This window comes from Triticum dicoccoides, chromosome 3A (assembly GCF_002162155.2).
Source record: "Triticum dicoccoides isolate Atlit2015 ecotype Zavitan chromosome 3A, WEW_v2.0, whole genome shotgun sequence".
NCBI lineage: Eukaryota > Viridiplantae > Streptophyta > Magnoliopsida > Poales > Poaceae > Triticum > Triticum dicoccoides.
The window spans coordinates 469,671,361-469,694,368 of record NC_041384.1 but is presented as its reverse complement, the minus strand read 5'-3'; the positions used below and the strand labels follow the sequence as shown (position 1 = coordinate 469,694,368).

The 23,008-nt window shown below is 43.6% G+C and overlaps 1 long non-coding RNA gene across 4 annotated transcripts; it reads left to right on the top strand.

Annotated features, from left to right (window-relative positions):
* The first annotated feature begins 15,868 nt into the window (after positions 1–15,868).
* Positions 15,869–20,530, top strand: LOC119268617. Of its 4 annotated transcripts, none has more exons than XR_005133239.1 (3): positions 15,869–19,127; positions 19,299–19,703; positions 20,402–20,530. It is a non-coding gene; the product is annotated as an uncharacterized LOC119268617 (long non-coding RNA). The 4 variants fall into 4 exon arrangements; XR_005133238.1 differs by lacking the exon at positions 20,402–20,530 and having other exon boundaries at positions 15,871–19,127; positions 19,299–19,476; positions 19,558–20,395; XR_005133241.1 differs by lacking the exon at positions 20,402–20,530 and having other exon boundaries at positions 15,873–19,127; positions 19,299–19,444; positions 19,558–20,395.
* The last annotated feature ends 2,478 nt before the right edge of the window (positions 20,531–23,008 follow it).

The following is a 23,008-nucleotide window of genomic DNA, read 5'->3' as shown; positions in this document are numbered from 1 at the left end:
CACAGATGAGTTCGTCAGCTATAACGAAGCATCTATACGGGAAAAAAGGGATCTACTGCTATCAAAATGAATGCAAAATAGCTACCGCGCGAGTTACATCTCCTTTTTGGATCAAGAGAGGCTGCGGAGGAAGAACTACCAAAAAAGTTCATGAAGAACAGAGAAGAACACCGATGAACCCGCAAGCCCTAATGCAGATCTAAAAAGTTTGAGAAGGCAAGACTTACGGATGCGGATTTGCCGCAGAGGGTCATCGCCGTTTATCTAGACAGTGCAGGGTGATGCAGCGGCCAAGCTCGAGGACGACGATGAGCGTTGCGGCGGCGGCGAAGCTCGAGCAGCAGCGGAGACTGCGAGAGGAAGAAGATGAAGAAGAGGGGAGAATGAGGAAAACCGGCCGCGTGCCTATTTATAAGGGCAGATGCGAACAGACGGGCGCGAAAATCAAGGGAGAACCAAATAATGGTTATCCAGCTATATAGATACCTCGATTCTCGGGAAGCATTAAAGATAAACGATCCGTTGGAAGATGACGTCATGAAAGTTTTTTGTGTTTTGAAAATATGACGTCACGGCGGGTTACAGAGTTTTTTCAGACAGAAGATGGATTTTATCTAAGTATTGAAGATTGACAAGGAACAAAGTTCAAAGTCAACATGGGGCCTAATGTTGGGGATATTACTACCAGTATGACCCGCCCAGGAGGGGTCGGGTCAACCCTAATGGTGGGTTACATAAGAAGCCCAATATACATTCAAAATGATAGTTTATTAAACATATAGAAGGCCCAAAGGCCTGGGGCCGGCTTAAGGCCCGATATTGTAAACCATCGTATGTAAGGAAAGACTTGTAAAGAAAGGCATGTAAAGGAAGTCACCGAGCCGGACACGATTATGTGCCGGCCGGGACTCTGTAGGCCGCTAGGCGTCAGCCCATGTATATAAGGGGACGACCCAGTGGCGGCTTAGGGAGGAAACAACCAAATCGATAACCAAGCCGACGAGTTGAACCCCTTGGAGATCGAAACTTCAGTAATACCAATCCCAACTAGACGTAGGCTTTTACCTTCATCGTAAGGGGCCGAACTAGTATAAAAACTCTCTCATGTGTCCCTTGTCCCGATTAACCCCTTTAAGCTTCCTAGTGCGATGGCCCTACGACTAAGTCCTTGCTCTAGGACATCTGTCGTGTCAACTCCACGACAAGATCCGTTTATCTATATGGCAGTACATATAGATCTCGTCTTTTTATCCTTAGTAGCAACGATGCATACGTGTTGTTTCCCTTTCTGTCACTGGGTCGAGCACCGTAAGATCGAACCCACTACCGGGCACCTCTTCCCATTGTAAGATAAATAGATCAAGTTGGCCAAACAAAACCCAAATATCGGAGAAGAAATACAAGGCTATAAGAGATCATGCATATAAGAGATCAAAGAAACTCAAATAACTTTCATGGATATAAAAAGATATGACTGATCATAAACTCGAAGTTCATCAGATCCCAGCAAACACACCGCAAAAGAGTTATATCATATGGATCTCCAAGAGACCATTGTATTGAGAATTTAGCGAGAGAGAGAGAAAGCCATCTAGCTACTAACTACGAACCCGAAGGTCTACAAGGAACTACGCACGCATCATTGGAGAGGCACCAATGGAAGTGGTGAACCCCACCGTGATGGTGTCTAGATTGGATCTGGTGGTTCTGGACTCTGCGGCGGCTGGATGAATATTTCATCGAATCCCCTAGGGTTCTAGTATTTTTGGGGTATTTATAGAGCAAAGAGGCGGTCCGGGGGGCACCCGAGGTGGGCACAACCCACCAGGGCGCGCTAGGGCCTCCTGGCGCCTTGGTGGGTTGTCCCCTCCTCGGGACTCCCACCAGGTGCAACCAAGGCCCATCTGCTTCCTTTTGGCCCATAAAAAATCATCATCAAGTTTCGTGGCATTTGAACTCCGTTTGATATTGATTTCCTATTATGTAAAAAACATGGAAAAAACAACAACTAACACTTGGCACTATGTCAATAGGTTAGTACCAAAAATGATATAAAATGACTATAAAATGATTATAAAATATCCAAGATTGATAATAAAACAGCATGGAACAATCAAAAATTATAGATACGTTGGAGACGTATCAAGGAGAACCAAGCAACACAACGTAAACAGCCTCTGCACACAGATAACAAATACTCGCAACCCGACGTGTTAAAGGGGTTGTCAATCCCTTTCGGGTAACAGTGCTAGAAATTTTTGTGTGACGGGAAAAGGTTGTAATAGAATGAATAAATAGATAGCAAATAAAATAAAGTGCAGCAAAGTTTTTTGGGGTTTTTTTGATTAGTAGATCTGAAAATAAAAGCGAATAAAAACAAATCGCCAAGGCAAATATATGAGAAAGAAGACCCGGGGGTCGTAGGTTTCACTAGTGGCTTCTCTCGAGAAAAATAGCAAATGGTGGGTGAACAAATTACTGTTGGGAAATTGATAGAACTTCAAATAATTATGACGATATCCAGGCAATGATCATTATATAGGCATCACGTCCAAGATTAGTAGACCGACTCCTGCCTACATCTACTACTATTAATCCACACATCGACCGCTATCCAGCATGCATCTAGTGTATTAAGTTCATGGAGAAATGGAGTAATGCAATAAGAACGATGACATGATGTAGACAGGATCTATCTATGTAGAGATAGACCCCGTCGTTTTATCCTTAGTAGCAACGATACATACGTGTCATTTCCCTTTCTATCACTGCAATCAAGCACCGTAAGATCGAACCCACTACGAAGCACCTCTTCCCATTACAAGATAAATAGGTCAAGTTGGCCAGACAAAACCCAAATATAGGAGAATAAATATGAAGCTATAAGCAATCATGCATATAAGAGATCAAAGAAACTCAAATAACTTTCACGGATATAAAAAGATAGATCTGATCATAAACTCAAAGTTCATCGGATCCCAACAAACACACCGCAAAAGAGTTACATCATATGGGTCTCCAAGAGACCATTGTATTGAGAATCAAGACAGAGATGAAGCTATCTAGCTACTAACTACGGACCCGAAGGTCTACAAAGAACTACTCACGCATCATCAGAGAAGCACCAATGGAGGTGGTGAACCCCATCCGAAATGGTGTCTAGATTGGATCTGGTAGTTCTGGACTCTGCGGCGGCTGGATGAATATTTCGTCAACTCCCCTAGGGTTCTGGGATTTTTGGGGTATTTATAGAGCAAAGAGGCGGTCCGGGGGGACCCGAGGTGGGCACAACCCACCAAGGCGCGCCTGGGCCTCCTAACGCACCCTGGTGGGTTGTGCCTCCCTCGGGGCACCCCCAGCCGCAGCCATGGCCCGTTTCGTTCCTTTTATCCCATAAAAATTCTCTGTAAAGTTTCATGGCATTTGTACTCTGTCTGATATTGATTTCCTGCGATGTAAAAAAAACACGGAAAAAACTGGAACTGGCACTTGGCACTATGTCAATAGGTTTGAATTTAAACTTCGTTTGATCATAACTTGAGTTTTATAACTCCGTTTGAGTTGACTCTTTTTGCAAATCGAAGCTCTTGGCCTAAACTTTCTAATAAGGCCAAATCCACATAATTTTGGCACTATTAGAAATTGTTTTATGTTGCAAGACTTATTTGCTTGGTTTTGATGTTTTCTGAATTGTCTTCTTCGTTCTTTCCGATCTTTTGAGTGATTGCTTATGTGTGGTTACTATTGCTTGCTTACGATAGATTGACCTGAGTATGACGAGTAGAGCTATCAGGAGTTATGGGTGCGAATCATCTTCATCATCCGTACAAGGCAAGTTCACACTTTGATCATATCCCTTTCATACCCAGATTTTATGCATTAGTTTCAACCCTCGAACACTGCATGGTTAGGACTTGATAACATGCATGTGTGTATTGGGAAGTAGTTGATGAGGTAGGAACCTATTGTCCTGCATCCAAACCTTGGGAGTTACTTCTATGTTATGCTCGTATTTCTCTGCTAAGCTCGCAGACGTGGATTGGTTGAGTGATTCATGACAGATGTGAGAGTTATTATTTAATGGTTAACTTAAGGTGGCTACTTTAATACACATCTGGGTGGAATGGTAGGGGCACCCTGGAGGACCCAGTGGTCTGCCCGGGCACTTGGAGAAACCAGTGCTTGCCCAAGGGGATCCCGGAGGGCCTGTGTGATCACCCTATGGAATGCCACCCAGGCTCAAAGGGATCATAAGATTATTCATGCTAGAAACTTCCGTGTGCAGCCACAAGCTATTATGGGCTCTAGCATAGTGGAGTAAGTTGCATGACCTCTTCCAGTGGTAGGCTAGCAGATTAGGGGATGTAGGTTGGTACGGTCTACCCGGGGTTAGAGTTAATGCTTCTGAAAAATTGTGTCTCGGTCATCTGTTTCTCAAACACCATGTAGTGCGAGAAATCCAACAGAGGAGATCGAGTCTTGTGGGGAAAAGGGCGCAAACCTCTGCAGAGTGTACAAACTAATCATGATTAGTTGTGTCCCCGGTTATGGACGTCTTGAGTATCTGGTTCTTGGATTATCATATTGATCTCATCACTTTACTTAATTAATTTGTTGGGTTGTTAACTTTTAATTGGGATTGAGTTGGAGGAACCTTCTCAATGTTGTTCAACTACAATGATAGTTAAATAAAATATATTCCTTTGTTGTAGGGAAAAATTGGCTTTTTCGCAAAAAAACATTATAACCATAGAGCCTCCACCAGCCATATATGCATGTAGTGATAGTTATTATTCATCATTGCTCTATGGTGTGAATTTGCCAGTACATTCAATGTACTGACCCTTGTGGCTGCAACGTCTCATGTTGCAAGAATCTTACGACTAGTAAGTGATACGTTAGGGTTACGATTTCTACACTCACTTTGCCGTTGGTGTTGATGGGAATCCACAACCTTGTTATTACTTCCGCTATTTGGATTGAGGTAATAGTATTTACGTTACTTTATACATGTGACTTACCTCTGTTATAAATCCTCGAGTACTGTGTGTGTTAGCATACCGATCCAGGGATGACACTCAAGCACAGAGACTTGACCGTCTGAGGTCGGGTCGCTACAAAAATGAAGGCTAGCAAAAGATTGGGAAGCAACCAACTAAGAAACAGATAATCTCATAAGCAAGCATTAAGCATAATTAACACCGAATAATGCACCATAAGTATGATATAATTTCATTGCATGACTATTTACTTTCGTACTTGCATAGGAAACCACAAACCTTAACACCAATATTCTTACTAAAGCATAATTACTCACCAACATAACTCACATATCACATCATCATATCTTAAGACTATTACTAAGAATCAAGTTTATTTTCTCCAATGATCTTCATGAAAGTTTTTATTATATCCTTCTTGGATATCTATCACTTTGGGACTAATTTTCATATGTTGCTTTTGACAAGCTCCAACAAATATAAGTGAAGATCATGATCATAATAAAGTTTTCTTTCTCTCAAATTAATATAAGTGAAGCAAGAGAGAATTTCTAGAAAATTTTAGTAACTCTCAAATAAATCTAAGTGAATCAAGAGAGCATTTCTTCAAAAATACTAAAGCACATCATGCTCAAAAAGATATAAGTGAAGCACTAGAGCAAGTCCATAGCTCATAAAAAAAATTAAGTGAACCATAGAGAGCAATTCTAACAAGTCATGATATAATTTTGGCTCTCTCAAATAGGTGTGTCCAGCAAGGATGACTTAAAACACAAAGTAAAACAAACAAAGACTCATATCATACAAGACGCTCCAAGTAGAACACATATCATGTGACGAATAAAAATATAGTTTCGAGTAAAATACCGATGGTTGTTGGAAGAAAGCGGGGATGCCACTCCAGGGCATCCCCAAGCTTAGTTGGTTGCTCATTTTTGGATAATAACTTGGGATGTCGGGGCATCCCCAAGCTTAGGCTCTTCCATCCTTCCTTCATTCATCGTAAGATAACCCAAAACTTGGAAACTTCAATCACACAAAACTCAACAAAACCTTCGTGAGATCAGTTAGTATAAGAATAATAAATCACTACTGTAAGTACTGTGTCAAACCAATTCATATTTTTTGTATTATATCTACTATATCCCAACTTTTCTATGGCAAAATCTCATCAAAGAAAACCATAGAGCCATCAAAATAAGCACACAACACAAAGAAAACAGAATTTATCAAAACAGAATAGTATGTAGCAATCTAACTATTTCGAATACTTCTATAACTCCAAAAATTCTGAAAAATTAGGACGACCTGAGAAATTTGTATAATGATCTACTGCAACTGGAATGGGTATTTTATCGCTCTCTAGTAAAAGATAAAAACTAATTTCGTGAGCGTAAAAGTTTCTATTTTTTCAGCAAGATCAAACAACTATCACCCAAGAAGATCCTAAAGGCTTTACTTGGCACAAACACTAATTAAAACATAAAAACACAATAATAACAGTAGCATAATTGTGTCAACACTGAAAAACAGGAAGCAAAAAGCAAAACTAAAATTTATTCATTGGGTTTCCTCCCAACAAGCGTTGTATTTTTACGCCCTTAGCTAGGCATAGAGCAAGGATCTAAGTTTTTTCATCTTTGGTTCGAGATCCATAAGATGCCCTCATGATTGATTCATAAGGTGGCTTAATTCTAGTTCTAGGAAAGTGTTCCATACCCATCCTCAAAGGAAATTGGAACTTAATGTTGCCTTCTTTCATATCAATAACGGCACCGATAGTGCGTAAAAACGGTCTACCAAGAATAATTGGACAAGATGAATTGCAATCAATATCAAGAACAATAAAATCTATGGGCACATAACTCCTATTACAAGAATAAGAACATCATTAATTCTTCCCATAGGCTTTTTAATAGTAGAATCCGCCAAGTGCAAATTTAGAGAACATTCTTCAAGATTAGTAAGACCAAGCACATCACATATAGATTTCGGAATTGTAGAAACACTAGCACCCAAGTCACACAAAGCAAAACACTCATAATTTTAATCTTGACTTTGATAGTAGGTTCACATTCATCATGCAATTTTCTAGGAATTGAGACTTCTAATTCCAATTTTTCTTCAAGAGCTTTCATCATAGCATCAACAATATGTTTAGTAAAAGCTTTATTTTGTTCATAAGCATGGGGTAAATTTATCATGGATTGCAACAAAAAAAATACAATCAATCAAAGAGCAACCATCATAATTAAAGTCTTTGTAATCCAAAAGAGTGGGTACATCACTAGCTAAAGTTTTGACCTATGCAAACCCACTTTCATCAAAATTTTCAACAAGATTTTCACCCTTCGAAATATTGGGACGCATTCTACCTAAAGTTGACCTTCTCCAGTCCTTTTTTCATCAATCTTAACTTTACGAAACAAGGAATCAATAGAAGAAACACCAATCTTTTTAAGATCTTCATCACTTTTGCATTCTATCGAGATTGGTTTAGCGTCCATTTGATTTACTAAGGTAGCTTGTGCATCGGATATTTTTCCTAGCAATCTTTTGGCAGAAGCATACTTAGATTGGAGATGGAAAACTTCTCTACTGATATCATCAAGTTGTTTTGTAATAGCATCAAGCACAACGGAGTGCTCCTTAAGTTCTTCAGTAAAATACTTATTATGCTCAAATTGTGTAGTCATATATTCCTTAGTACTTTTCTCAATTTCAAGAAAAATATTTGGGTAAGGAACATCATAATATTTTCTTTGAGACATCATGACTACGCAAATAAGAGTGCACACAAAAACAAATCCGGCAAGAAAACGGCGAACGAAAAGAGGGGCGAATAAAACGGCAAATTTTTGTGAAGTGGGGGAGAGGAAAACGAGAGGCAAATGGCAAATAATGTAAATTGCAAGGAGATGGGATTTGTGATTAGGAACCTGGCATATGTTGAAGATCCTCCCCAGCAACGGCACCAGAAATTCCTTTTGATGTCGCTTGAAGCTACAACAGTATTTCCTTCCCTCAAATATGAAACCAAGGTTATCGAACTAGTAGGAGAACCAAGCAACACAACGTAAAAAGCCCCTGCACACAGATAACAAATCATCGCAACCCGACGTGTTAAAGGAGTTGTCAATCCCTTTTGGGTAACGGTGCCAGAAATTGGTGTGTGACGGGAAAAAGTTGTAATAGATTGAATAAATAGATTGCAAATAAAATAAAGTGCAGCAAAGTATTTTTGGGTTTTTGGTCTAGTACATCTGAAAATAAAAGCAAATAAAAATATATCACAAAGGAAAATATATGAGAAAAAAGACCTGGGGGTCGTAGGTTTCACTAGTGGCTTGTCTCGAGAAAAATAGCAAACAGTGGGTGAACACATTACTGTTGGGCAATTGATAGAACTTAAAATAATTATGACATATCCAGGCAATGATCATTATATAGGCATCACGTCCAAAATTAGTAGACCGACTCCTTCCTGCATCTACTGCTATTACTCCACACATCGACCGCTATCCAGCATGCATCTAGCGTATTATGTTCATGGAGAAACAGAATAATGCAATAAGAACGATGACATGATGTACACAAGATCTATCTATGTAGAGATAGACCCCATCGTTTTATCCTTAGTAGCTGTAACAGCCCAGAAAATGGGTTATCAATTTTTGTGCTGTTATTCCTTCTTGGCACTCATCTTCAAAATTTTCTCCTCAGTTTGCTGGATGACTCTGAGAAATTTTGTCATTTCCAACCTTTCAAAACTTTGTTCATGTCTTTTTCAGTGGGCAAGCCCTCATTTGCATCAGCTCAAATCCTTTCAAACCCTAATTCCAAATTTTTGGAATTTGGATATGCCCTTTGTGCTTACAAAGGATCCATCATTTTCCTTGATTTGTTGATCCTCCCAATTACCCTATCTATCTGAACCTTGGATATGCAAAAATATTGCCAAGTCCCATGCAATATTTTTGAATTATGATTTATTCCTTTTCTTGCCTTTCTTAGGAATAAAATCCAAAGGCATAGCTAGCCATCTCCTAAATTCATGAGAATTGGTGGAGTGGATACTTATGTCTAATCCAAGCTCTGGCAAATATATTGGCTATAATTAAATAACGAAAAATTACCTTTTCCTATTAATGCCAATATTGCATTTCTGCCAATTTCCAAAGGAACTACTATTTTTATAGCAGAGAAAATCCCCACATAAATTTTGGAGCTTTTCCTTGCTATATAATCACTAGTTCCATCCTAATCTCAGGTTCCTCAGTTCAAAAATTTGGCACATGATCCAATGCAAGTTTCTGCCTTCTCTGAAATTTTGCAAAGGAAGTGCTTTATTCCTAACTCCAATTTAGCTATAATTTGGCAGGGTGATTAACTTTGTTAAATAACCTACGAATTCTAAATATGAGCTCAATCCCCTCATCCTAGCTCCTTGTGCAATTTTTCAAAGTTTCTGACCAGAATGTAACTTTGTGAAGGAAGTACCTTCATAGAGTTTCCAAATGGTACGAGACTTTTCCATCCTCCCAACTGTCTCAAATCATTAGCCTCCACCCAATTTCAGTTCATTTCATTGAACTATGTGAGCACAGGTGCAATGCTTGGTTTCTGTCCAATTTTTCAGTTTGTGAAGCAAGTGCATTTTATCTTGTTCCATCATGGCTGAAAATATTCCCAGGTCTTCTCATATCCATATAACATATCTCCACAAGATTTGGGCTCATTTCATCTAGCCAACTGCCCTAAGTATTTTTCTGAAGTTTTTTTGGACAGAAATGATAGCTGTGAAGGAAGTACCATTTTGGTGAGTCCATTTGGTATGAACTTTTTACAGCATCATTGTATGTCCAAATCATCAAGATTGGCCAAGTTTTAGCCTAATCCATCACTCCTAGTGAGTGCTTTATCATGATTCAGTTTTTGGGTCAGATTTGGTGGTTGTACAGCAACTACGGTAAATAGTTGTCCATTTTTACCTCAGAACTCCCAGGACCATAGTCCTTTCTACCCTAAGCCTCCCAGACAACATTTTTACCTTTTACCCTCCCGGTTTAACCTCCGGTGTGTGGCCAAGTTTGAACAACAAACTTCTGGAGCTCGGTTTACTCAGATCAGTTTGTCTCTACCCGTTTCCTTACCACGATAATATTCCACGCTGGAAGGGCTACGCGGTAGACATGAACTTACCTCGGTAAAAAACCCAGAGCGCGCCATGCCAGTGGTGACTACGAGGGCAGCCAGCCAAAACGATGGTCTAGCCACTGTTCTCATCGGCAGCGCTGCTCCGACCGTCTCTGGCCTCGCCATTAATGTCCAACAGTTCCCCCTCGACGTCCTCTTCCCTCTGGACCTCTGGCCCCCTTCGTTTTCTTCTCCGGCAAGCCGTGCCAACGCTCGAACAATGCGTGCCCGTGGGCTCGTCCTCTTCCTCGCTGGTGTCCGCCTCCTCCTCTTGTCCTCGAGCCTTGCTCGTCTCCGTGAGCCTCTAGCGCTCATCCTCACCCTCCTCGTCGCCTTCCCGTGCGCCCCCCGTGGCCGGACTCGCTCGGCGGTGACCGGCTCGGTGCTTCCCGCCTCGGCTATTTATGGCCCGTCCGCGACCCTCCCCGAGCAAGCCAGCTCTCTCAAACCCCTCCCCCCTCCCGCTAGAACACTCCAGTGCCCGAGCCCGACCAAATCCCTCACCGGAGTGCTCGGATTTCCGGCGATCCCATCGCTCGGCCTCCATGCCAAACCCCTCCCTCCAGCCGTCCCCTGCCCCGTCCGAACCCTCCACTAGATGCGCCACTCTCCGGCAGCCCTTCCCGACCCCTCGCCCGTCCGTATCCCCCACCGGAGCCCCGTGTCCACCGAAGGCCGAAGCCCCTCTCCACCGCGGGCTGGGTGGCTCCCTCTCCAGTGCTCGTCGCCGGCAACGGAGACTACCCCGGGGTGCGCCTCCTCCTCCTGAACCCATGGGTAGGTCGCCCGTCGCCTGCCGTGGCCGGACGCATCGGCGAGCGTCGTCGGGGCTGGCGTTCCCCCTCGGCCAGGCGCGCGTTGAGCGGGAGGAGGAAGAAGCCAGGCCAGGTGGGCCCCTCCTCGCACGGACCCACATGTCAGCGACCGACGGGCCTGGCCCAGTGCCAGCGTGGATAAGTGGCGACGCCCCGCCGCAAAGCCGCTTTCCGTACGCGTAAGTGTATTTTGGGAAGTGCGCTTTCAGTCGCCGAAAGCGTATTCTTCCTCTTCTTCGGGCCAGAATGCGCTTTCCTCTCTGGAAAGAGTATTTCTGAGAAAGACGCGATCTGTTTTTCTTCCAGGGCCCAGTTTGTAATGATTTTCTTTACCGATAGGTCCCTGGTAGTTAAACAGTCATATCTTTTTACCCGTAGCTCCGAATCAGGTGATTCCAAAGCCCACGTCTTTGTTTTGTCGAGCCCGTTCTGTTGATGTCATGTTCATAATATTTTCACCCAGTGAAAATGACCATTTTGCCCTTGCCCGTAAACAGCCCCCTCCGAGAGAGAACTGTTTCTGGCAAATCTTTCCGTGGTCGTTTCTCACTTCTTTCCAGAGTATATGTCAACCCCCAGGCAAGCCTGTAACGCCCTCGATGCGGCTATATCTCCCAGGTGTCGAAGCACGACTTAGAGGCATAACCGCATTGAAAGTAATGTCGCAAGTGAGGTAATCTTCGCAAACAACTCATGTAATACATAAGGGAAAGAGATACATAGTTGGCTTACAATCACCACTTCACACAATTACATGAATAAAGCATTACATCAACCAGTTACAATCAAGGCCCGACTACAGAGCCAAAATAAAATAAGACTACCCCAAATGCTACACAGATCCCTGATCGACCCCAACTGGGCTCCGCTACTAATCAACTGGAAACGGAACAACACAAAGGACAAGATCTTCCTCGAGCTCCTCCTTGTGCTTCGTTGCGTCATCTGCACGGTTCAATGGCACCTGCAACCTGATTTTGGAAGTATCTGTGAGTCACGGGGACTCAGCAATCTCACACCCTCGCGATCAAGACTATTTACGCTTATGGGTAAGGTAAAAGGTACGAGGTGGAGCTGCAGCAAGCGACTAGCATATTTGGTGGCTAACATACGCAAACGAGAGCGAGAAGAGAAGGCAAAAGCACGGTCGAACAACTATGATCAAGAAGTGATCCTAGAACAACCTACGATCAAGCATAACTCCAACACCGTGTTCACTTCTCGGACTCTGCCGAAAAGAGAACATCACAGCAACACACGCGGTTGATGTATTTTAATTAAGATAAACTTCAGGTTTTCTACAACCGGACATTAACAAATTCCCATCTGCCCATAACCGCGGGCACGGCTTTCAAAAGTTCAAATCCCTGCAGGGGTGTCATTACTTAGCCCATCACAAGCTCTCACAGTCAACGAAAGATATTCCTTCTCCCAAGACAATCCGATCAGGCTCGGCATCCCGGTTACAAGACATCCTCGACAATGGTAAAACAAGTCCAGCAACACCGCCCGAATGTGCCGACAAATCCCGATAGGAGCTGCACATATCTCGTTCTCAGGGCACACTCAGATAGGTCAAGCTACGAGTAAAACCAGCCCTCGAGTTTCCCCGAGGTGGCCCCGCAGGCTGCCCGTTTCGGACCAACACTTAGAGAAGCACTGGCCCGGGGGGGCTAAAATAAAGATGACCCTTGGGTCCGCGAAACCCAAGGGAAAAAAGGCTAGGTGGCGAATGATAAAACCAATGTTGGGCATTGCTGGAGGAGTTTTATTCAAGGCGAACTGTCAAGGGGTTCCCATTATAACCCAACCGCGTGAGGAACGCAAAATCCGGGAACATAACACTGATATGACGGAAACTAGGGCGGTAAGAGTGGAACAAAACACCAGGCATAAGGCCGGGCCTTCCACCCTTTACCAAGTATATAGATGCATTAATTAAATAAGAGATATTGTGATATCCCAACAAAAATCCATGTTCCAAACATGGAACAAGCTCCAATCTTCATCTGCAACTAACAACGCTATAAGAGGGGCTGAGCAAAGCGGTAACGTAGCCAAACAACGATTTGCTAGGACAAGGTGGGTTAGAGGCTTGGTTCAACAATATGGGAGGCATGATAAGCAAGTGGTACGTATCGCAGCATAGGCATAGCAAAAGAGCGATCAACTAAGCAAGCAAAGATAGAAGTGATTTCGAGGGTATGGTCATCTTGACTGAGATCCCGCAAGGAAGAAGAACGAGTCCATGAAGAAGACAAACGGACGTAGTCGAATGAGTCCTCACAACACGACGTTATCGGAACCAACCCGAAGAACCAACACCGAAAAGGAGCAAACAACATAGTAAATAACCACCATAAAATCATGGCATGATGCGCAACAAGTATGATGCATGTCCGGTTTAATGAGGCATGGCATGGCAAAGTGCACAAGCAATTCTACAAATTAAGTGGAGATCAATATGCAACGAGTTGCATATTGACGAAACACCACAACAAGTTATTTAGTTCGATCTCGTTTAAGTACCCAACAAAATTAAATGTTGATTAACATGGCAAGAGGTGTAGCATAACAAACTAAACATTTAGGCAAGTTTAAATGAGGCCGGAACAACAAGCAACAATTCCGGTAAATCCCCATATGCATTTAGTAATTAATGCAAACAACAATTTTAAATGTTTCAAAGTTGTTAACATGATGCGGTTGACATGTGCAAGTTTATGTAATTTTTATTAAAAGTTGACAAGAGCATATTATGAGACATTTGTCACTGTGGTGGAAAGAAAAAGGGTGCCACAACAACGATAACGAAAACGATGCCACTGCAACGTTCCGGTTCCGGTAACTCGATTGAGATACCGATGCAAAGGAGAAGTATGCGGATGCGTGCAAAAGATGGTGGGGCGTCCCCAGATTCCGGGTGTCCCACGAGTTGGCGACAAGGGAACGAGTGACAAATTGGACACGGTGCAAACACGAGCATCTCAAACATCGCAAGCATTCGTTCATGGACGTCGCCTCGAGGTTATACCTTCGAAGCGTACATTATCGGAACAGATCGAGTTCGGCTGTAGGGGTACACGTGTCGAAGGGGAAGTAGTTGTTCACAGGGTCGTCGTGGGAAGTAGCGTTTCACGCAACGGTAGTTGAACTTGACGTTTGCGTTACACGGGTCTTCGGCGACGGTCGTCGTACATGGTTCGGAGTGGTACTTGCATCTTCAGACTTGTCGGTCTCGATTCTTGTGACGATAGCGGTATACGTCTCGTTCTCGGAGAGGTACTTGAGGTCATTTGAACTTGTCGGTCTCGTCATCTCGAAGGGGTGCTTGACGTTCTTAGTGATTCCGAAGACGACGGTAGAGGTACACTTGTTGTAGGGGTACTTGTCGGATCCACGGCGACGGTAGAGGTACAAACGTTCTCGCGGTACTTGGGTCGTCGTGGAACTTGACATATCCAAAGGGTACTTGATGGGTCCGAGGTCTCCGGCCGTAGTGGTACTTGGCGACTCGTCGCGTAGTCGTTTGTTGTAGTCGGACTTCACAAAAAAAAAAACACCGGCTGTAGTTGTGGTACTCGTCCTTGTTGATCCAAAACATTTCGAGCTAAAAAGGCCTCTGGTCAGCAGCAAGGCCGGGCGGTGCGTGAGCAGCGGCAAGAAGCGGGCACGGGCTCGCGGTAGAGGAGGTCCGGCGAAAAAGTTGGCAACCGGCCGCGGGGCTCATCGGTCACTGGCTGGAGACGATACAGGACAAGGCACGCGAGGCCATGGAAACGGAGGCGCGGCTGGAGGAGCTTGCCGCTGAACTACAGCGGTGGCGCTGCTGCCAGTGGCTTGCAGGCAGGGAGGCCGCGGACGCGGGAAGAAGGAGGGCAAGGGCAGGGAGGCCCAGGTGGGGTGGGGACGAAGCAGCAAGGCGGCGGCCTCTCTGGAGTGGGGAAGGCGGCGACACTGGACCTCGAGGGAACCGGGCGCGGGGACCGGGTCCGGCGAGGAGCTGTGGGCGCCGGCGACTGCAGGCGACGGCGGTGCTCCCGGGGTCCGGTGAGGCGCTGTGGTCGCACGAGGAGACGGCCGAACGGGCCAGGCGGCGTCGGACGACGGGCACGACGCAGCTGGAGGGCGCCATGGCGCGCGGGGGAACGAGGTAGCCGAGGACGGCGGTTCGGCGCTGCAGCGGGCGACCGCGCAGGAGAGGGAGGCACGCGAGAGGATAGAGGAGCGCGAGGGGATCGAGCGAGTGGTCTCTGGCGGCGCGAGGGAACGAGAGAGAGGGTGCGCGAGGGAGATGTGGGTCGAGGCTAGGGTTAGATAGACAGGGGCCGGCTAGGCCTTGGGCCACTGGTAGGACGGGGCTGCTGGAGGCCCAAATGGCCAGGCTGGGCTCTCTCTCTCCCTCTTAATTCTTCTCTTTACAAAAACAGAGAAAAACAAGAGAAAAAAAAGAGAGAAGAGAAGGTTAGAGGAAGAATTTGGGTATGTGATTAATTTTCTTGGACTCCCAAAAATATGCTCGGTCCGAGAAAATTAGAAAAGGCGAAGATTGAAAGATATAAATTTAAACTCATTTGAATTAAATTTAAATGGGTTTGAATTGGGACATGGTAAAAGGAAGGTTCAAAAATGTTCGGATTTTTGGTGGAGCTCCGAAAAATGACGAAAAAATTTACGGACAAAGTTCGAGGTGAAGAAGCGAGATAACAAAGGCATGAAGAAATTTTGCAAGTGTGTTTTAGGTGATTCCATATGAATGGATTATTTATCGTAGCTCCCTAATATTGAGAGGGTATGTTATTGAACATATAAAGCATAAGCCAATGCGCCCAACTAGCGGCACCGGCCACGTCTCCTTTTATTCGCCATGAACAGGGTTACTGTAGCAGCGCGGTCCGAGCGCCCCATCTTCCCTCCTCTCGCCTCCGCCATGGCCTCCTCCCCTCTCCTGTCTCCTCCTCTCCTCCTCTCGCCTCCGCCATCGCCTCCTCCCCTCCCCTCTCTCTCTCCCTTCTCCTCCCTTTCAACCCTACCCACCTCCCCTCTGGATCAAGTGCAGGCCGGCCAGTGCGCGCAGGCGGCAGCGCTCCACTCGTGGACACCCATCTCTCTCCCCCGCAGACGAACCCCACCGCAGGAGGCCCGTCCCGAGCTCGCCTCGCCGCTCCTCCAGTGACCCTCGTTGCGCCTGGATCCGGGCGGAGGAGCCCTCTCATGGCGTCGGCGGCTCTAGAGATGAGGGCTGCCCAGAGGAAGAGGAACAGCATCTCTCCCCTTCGCCATCTCCAGCTGCCGCCACCATCTCTCCCCTCTGCCCTCTCCAGCTGCCTTCCTCACAAGCCTTATCTTCGAGCCGTCATCCTTGCCTTCGACTCGTCCGCAGCTGACGTAGCCGAGAGGGGGGCCGATGAGCTTGGCCACCGTGTGCTGCTCCATGAACTCGCTCATGTCCAGCTGGACCATTGCCTCCTCTAAGCCGTAGTAGCTGGTTGCCAGCGCCTTGGCCAGCTCCGACTTGCCCACGCCCGTCGGGCTGGCGAAATTGAAGCTGGCCACCGGCCGGTTGGGGTTCCTGAGCCCAACGCGCGCACGGCGGATGGCGCGGCCTATGGCCCTGACGGCCTCGTCCTGGCCGGTGACGCGCCCGTGCACGGTCTCCTCCATCTTGAACGACTGGTTGGACTCGTCCACAGAGACCTTCTCCACGGGGACGCTGGTCCGCGATGTGACGATGTGCTGGATGTCCGCCTTCGTCACCATTGGGCCAACCGACGCTCCCGACTCCACCTCTGCCTTGCTCACCTCATTGCTCTTGTCCACCAGCGACATGATCTTGATTTTGAGCTCCAGCCTTTGGCTGCGAAGCTCTCCGGCCTATAACCATTCACATAATTAGCATCCTCCTATAAGGTGTGCATTTCAGGTTGACCTGTAGACGAGAAGATTACCGTCTCAAATTGCTGGGAGCGGATGTCGTCGTTCTTCTGTCTGGTGATTTCCTTGAGCTTCTTGGCGAGGTCTTTAGCTTCCTTAGGTAGCTGTCAGCATAGTTCAAAATTCAGATTCAGACATCTTGTAAATTCAGATTCAGACATTTTGGAAAATATTTAGGTGCATCACCATTCGAAAACATCTGTAGTACCTTGGCATGGCGTAGCCTGACAAGAGATCCCGCCTCATCAACCAGGTCGATTGCTTTGTCTGGGAGGAAACGATCACTGCGAACAAAATAGACCGTTAGAAAACTTCATTGTACGCTGGGAACTACTCCTATCCAACACTGAAATTTGCAAGCGAATCTGACCTACTACTCAGTATGTGATAGTACAGGTGCTCCATATGCAACACTGATGGTGTTTTCCATACTGCAGAATACATGCTTGCACAATATATTGTAGTTATCATAAGTTTCTGTAAATTTGTGCTTACCCCGTTTATTTATTAATATGATACACATGCATTCAACTTAATCTACCCGTGACTCTGTATTTTTTTTCCTGCGCACTACTCTGATAAAGCTTCTCTATTGTTTTGGTTTTGCGTTTTGCTTTCTTTTTCTGAAAATTAGTAGTTGGAACTGTCGAAACTGGGTGCTTTTTGCAGCTCTCTTTCCTACTTCTAGCGCTGAAATTACGCCTTACTAACTGGCGTACATGTTCCTTGTATATAACTGACTTTTCTGTTTCCTGAGGACAAGAGCACCATACAGAAAATTGGTAGTTGTTGTCTTTCATGATAAGGTACGTACACATTCATAAGCTCGTGTGTTTGTGCGGTCAGGTTGGCTGCCTATATGTTTTGGGGTTCGCCTGCTCGCTGTATTGACAACCATAGGAAAATATAGCAAGAGTAAAATTAGGCTTGTTGTTTGAGATGGTTCCTTTACACGATAAATAAATTGGAGTGATTTCGAACTCTTAAGGCCCTTGACCGGTTAGAGAAAGACGGGTTGAACTGAATTCTGGATATGTAGTGTTATCTAATCTTGTGGTGCTTTTAACTTTGATCTTGCAACTGAACCTGCAGACTACTTATTTTTTTGGATGTGTAAACCTGAATGTTGGAAACTAAATTTGTCGCCCTGGGTTCAGTGGTATTCAAGTGCGACAGGACCATATTGTGACCATATTATGACAGGGTCATAAACATGAAAGCATGAAACTAACTGTGTTCCCTGGGTGGTCCTATACATTGAGATTAGCTATCTTGAGCATCACTCTTTATTTCGGCGCAAGAGGACCATACAGTGACATGAAGTTTTATCTTTGCTCCTAGGCATACTGCTACTTTGTTGATATATCTGAAGCCGTCTGAACCTGGTTCTTTTCAGGCATATTTTTTTATATTTATCAATGCATTGTACATAGTGAAATTGTCCCTAATTATTCTCTGTTGTAGTGCAATGTTTTTTGTTTAGTTTGGATAGACAGTATTATCCTTAGTATTAACTATGTTCCCTGGGTGGTCCTCCCCGAGTGTTTCTTGCTCGATTGGCCACTTCAGGCTTCACACATATGTGTGTTGCAAGCTCTCAGGTTTGGAGAATAATTGTAGGATTAGGTAATTTGAGAGACTAATTATGAGCGTTAAAAAGGTCACACAGTCGGCAACAGTGGTTATATCAGCTCGAAAAAAGCAGTGTTGCTTGACGTTGATGGCTTGACCTTTCGGGCCTCTCTCCTTGGGCTCCTAATTTCTCAGCCAGGATCATCTTGCCAGTGTGTTTCACCCTCCCATTTCTGATATCATTGAATAATTTACAAATGGGATATCTCTTATTCGGGATTAAAGTTTTGATGGTTAGATTGATTGCTTCGTTTCATATATAATTTCCCTGTAGGCTTCTAATGTATTCAGATGACATACCTATTGTCCATACTAGGGCTTTAAATGCATCTGCTCCTATAATTGGTCATTCAGTTAGTATTACATGAAAAGAAACAATCCAGCTTAATTCCCTCATTTGGTTGGGTATGCGTCTCATTTATATACTCACACAGTGGTTTATTTGAATGTTTGTTCTCCACTCACTGCCTTGTGCCTTAGATAGCTGCAGATGAGGATGTATGAACAATTTGGCCAGGAACTCAATCAGACCATTCGACTGAAGCTGAAGGTATACTTTGGCTGCTTTTCCTGTCCTTTTTGTTCGTCTTTTCGTGTGTGTGTAGCATTTTCTCACGCCTTTTTTCCTTTAGAGCCTTAAATTTAAACATATGTAGCCGGTTTGTGAGTAATGAATTGGCAATATTTTAATCTATATTGACTCTCATTCTCTATTTTCAAGGGGCATTGCAAAGATACGGAGGGATTGCCTTTCATTCAGAACCTGGTTAGCTAAAAGTCACGCGGAGAGTAATGGAAGGCCCTGTGGATTGTGTTAGCTGGTTTTCTGATTCGTGTTTAGCTCAGGGATTCTCATTTATCATGCAGGTCGTTGTGGCCATGCGAAAGATATCCACACAGTTAGATTTCTATTTTAACTAATCCCCGTTCAGCCTCTCAGTCATGTTCAAGTCTTAATATTATTTCCCCTATTTTTACAGCAGGTGATGGCATAATTTAATGAATGGCATTATGGTAGGACGCATGTGGTATTTGATTACAATGGTGTCTCACAGGGTTACAAAAGTTGTGTTCTTACACATTTGAGATGAAAGAAATTCAATTTTTTTGCGGGTATTCAAAATAGGTAAGCCAATAAATCATGTTTCTTCTTTGCTGCTCTAGCTGTCATGTGCCACATAGTTATTTCCGTCCCACATGCTCCTGGTTGCCTATTTAGATTCTGTTCATGAGCTATGTTATTTTGTATCTATAACCTTGATAAAATTTAAGAAGGCATGTCTTGTGGTTCCTCCTCCTTTTCTCGACATTGGGCCGCTGCCGTCATTTTGTCAAGTAGCTAATTGTTTCTTTCCATGGTTGTGATGTCAAGGATCATGGAGACCAAGGTCACCACATCCTGATATCCTGGTGCATGTAGAATATATATATTTATGTCTATGTTGCTCCGATGAAGTCGTTGCTGGATTAATTACAATGTGTGTTTTGTTAGAGCAGGAGGCTGGAAGGGATCTTAAAATATGGTGAGAGTTTTCTTCAATCATACCAAAATTCATTAAAAAAAATAGCTACAGTTGTTGGCCTGCTTTAGGTGCGAAGCTGAGATCTTTTAGGAAGTGGGCGCTGGAGCAAGTAGTGAACTACTTAAGTAATCATTTACGTATTCTGTTTACCATCCCGACAGAGATATTGGATGAGTTCGGTCATCCCTTACTTTAGTTAGAGCAATCTAGTCTTTTTTGTGTATCAGTGCTAGCTTCGTATTGCAATAATCCCTTATAGGGTTTTAATTTTGAGTAATCGTGTTCTTATTCTGTTTTCCAGGAAGGTACAAAGGCTAAGGTGAAGAATGATTGTTGTAAGGAAGTTCAACCTGGGAGAGGTCCCCATAACCACTCAAATATACACTTATTGAAAAAATGCAAATATTTTCAACACGAATATGGTTTTAAACGGGTCTTTGCGCCATTTGGCGCAACTGGTCATCTAGTAAAGAGAAGTCACCCTTCCCTCGATTTAAATAGATCAACCATCTATGCAATTTATTAGTTGAGTTGAGATGCAAAGGTTAATGACATGATGCAATGCAAAAAAATAAAAGAGCAAGCACAAAAGAAACACACGGCGAAACTCGGAATAGCTGGAAGTCTTCTGGAGCGTCGGTCTCGGGGCGTCACAACACTCCATCACTACGAGAGGATCTCGTCCCGAGATCTAGGATGGCACTGGAGGGAAACGGAAAAGAAAGAGAAGAGGTAAAATTAATTGCTTCTTTGACCAATGAGTGAAACCAAAGAACCTTGAAAATGTTAAGCCATTTCGAGAAAGGAATAGAACGGAGATGAACGAAGTTGAAAACACTCTGTTAGAAAAGAGGAACAAGGAAGAACAACTTCGGGAAGCACTCCGATTGAAAAGAAAAAGAATTGAATAAGAACTTGGTAAGATGAGAAGATACTTGATGAAATCACAACACACTGCCTCCGGAACTATTGAATGAATGGAATAAGAGGTAAGAAAGATCTCAGACAACACTCCGGTTGAGAAGGGAGGTAAAACTTGATAAGATGATAGAATTTGAAAAGAGGGCACGATACTCCGATTAACTGGATAAGCACGAAAAGAACATGATCTTTGACAAAACGAGATGATGGGTGAATATAGCAACAAAACAATGCCTCCGGAACGAAAGAAAAGAAGTTGGATCATTGGAAAGGAAATAATTGAGAAGAAAATGACAACTTGTGCCACAAATGAGCTTGAAAAAACATCTTTTGGAGAAAGGTCGAACGGAGTTGTTGGAAAAACCAACAATGAAAAGAGTAAGCTTGTTGTGGGCTTATGGAGAACATCTCAAAACTATGAGGTGAAATTCTGCCACTAACGAAAACAATAGATTGAATTAATATGAACAAGGAGACGAGAAACTTATTTCATCGAGAGGATAAAGAAGAACTTGGGTCCTTTATAAGCATCATAGATAGCAACAATCCTTAGGGAAAGCTTTAGGTGAAATATAACCCAAGATAACTCCAATGACGAGATTGATGGATTTAAAGTATCTCATTCTTACAACATGTGAATCATAAAACATGAACTCAAATTATCAAGAATGACATAATACCACCTCCAATGATACGGTAGAAAGAATTGCACTTCGGGATGCAAGATGAAGAATACTTGAAGTATAGCTCCTCTGAAAAGAATCTAAAAAAAACTTCATGAAGGAATTAAATCTTTGATGACCCATCATGTAGAACCTCCATAAAGAACTCCGTTAAACAAAAGAATGATCAAACGGAAAGAAAGGGTAGTTGAAAACACAAGATGGAACCTTGTAAAGATTTAGATAGATCTCCGTGATTACATAATTGCGAGAGCTTGGAACTCCGGGAAAGAAAGACGAGCACTTGAAACCAAGAATTTACTCATCGTGAACAAACTCCGGAAGAAAAGATTAACATATGGATGAAACAAGAATAAGAATTATATTATGCTTAACCTTCACCAATTAAATTGATGACAAACAACGGATTTGGCATATTACTTATTCTCATAGAAAAGATTAAGATAGATATAGCGCCAACTTGAGAAGGTCTTCGATGATCCACCGGTAGGATGAAAGAACGAATGAATCTGTATGATAACGAAGGAGAAGAACTCTTGAACAAACCACCGTAAGAATTTGAAATGAACGAAATAAAGGGATGAATCACCGGGTAAGAATTATGAAATGAACGAAGATACTTGAGACAATCTAGATATATGAGAACGAAGGGATCACGACTGATTAGAGATCACTTAACGATGCACCGATAAGATTGGAGAAAAAGAACTGAGAGCTGCAATGAATAATATTTGAAAAGATGGCCTCCGGAAAATCAAACTGAAAAGACTCCTGAATTGCACCGGATGGGTGAAAAAAAATTCCCACAATCGAAAATAATTATAAGAGGATGGCAACAAGCTAGAATCACGAATCTTTAGAAGAACGGATAAGATTTGGAGGAAAACTCTTCTTCGGTCTTCAAATGTTGAGAATGACGATGCGAAACATCAACATGAGTTGTTGAGATACTCCGGGATGAATATTAGAAAGGTTGAACCCACAATGAAACAAAATCGAGAGATCTTTGAGAAACACATCTGACTGATGAAAATTCATTCTTACGTCAAACTTCGAAAAGAAATTTGAGGATAGCTCCGGGAAAATAAGAAGAGTCAGGTAAGATCCTGAGAAAAGACTTGTGGGTTAGGGCCCACTCAAAAGAAACATCGTTGAAGGATTTAAAAGATAAATTGCACCAGTTGAATTAGATGGCTCAAAAAAAATAACATCCTCTAAAGAGTTTGAATGAAAGCAGAGTGGAAACACGAATGAAAGCGGATGTTGAAATGATCGGATCCACTTGAAGAGAAAACACGCCGGTT